The following is a 596-nucleotide window of genomic DNA, read 5'->3' on the forward strand; positions in this document are numbered from 1 at the left end:
ATATATTCATCCCCTGTGTTTAATGAACAAGGCTTCAGATCGAGATATGTTGTCTATAAAATTTTTCTCTTCTGCAAGGTCAATGGTAAATTGAGAAGGCCTATCATTCAGATGCATAGTGAGTGTTAAGATATTTTCAACTCAAAGGGCTGGCCAGTTAGCTCAGTTGGTGAGAGTACAGTCTTATAACACGAAGGTCACAGGTTTGCATCTTGGATCCCTGTACCAGCCAGCTGCCAAAAAAATATATATATATATTTTCAACTTGATATCCTAGTTTAGTGTTCATAAACCTCCTAAGGTAAGTATATGTCAAGTTGTTATTGAGAACTAAAGCCAATAGATTTCACGAGCTCATTTGTACATCAAATTTACTGAAAACAGACGATCTCCTAGTACAGGAGACGCAGTAGTACAGGCTTCCTTCACACCCTCGAGAATTTCCATGTTCTCAAAGAGTCCAAGACTCTCAAAAGATGAACCACTCATGTCAAGCCAAGGCGTAGGAGAGTTGCATGTAAATCTTACCTCTGTCAGGGAGTTTGTTCTTGAAGGAGCAGGGTAGGTGGTGAGAATAGCCCTGTTCGTGGCACAGA

The 596-nt window shown here is 40.3% G+C and overlaps 1 pseudogene; it reads right to left on the reverse strand.

Annotated features, from left to right (window-relative positions):
- Window positions 1–489, reverse strand: part of LOC103601662 — a 19,179-nt pseudogene extending 18,690 nt beyond the window's left edge.
- Window positions 490–596: the final 107 nt, after the last annotated feature.

This window comes from Galeopterus variegatus, unplaced genomic scaffold (genome assembly GCF_000696425.1).
Source record: "Galeopterus variegatus unplaced genomic scaffold, G_variegatus-3.0.2 Scaffold3821, whole genome shotgun sequence".
NCBI classification, from domain to species: Eukaryota; Metazoa; Chordata; class Mammalia; order Dermoptera; family Cynocephalidae; genus Galeopterus; species Galeopterus variegatus.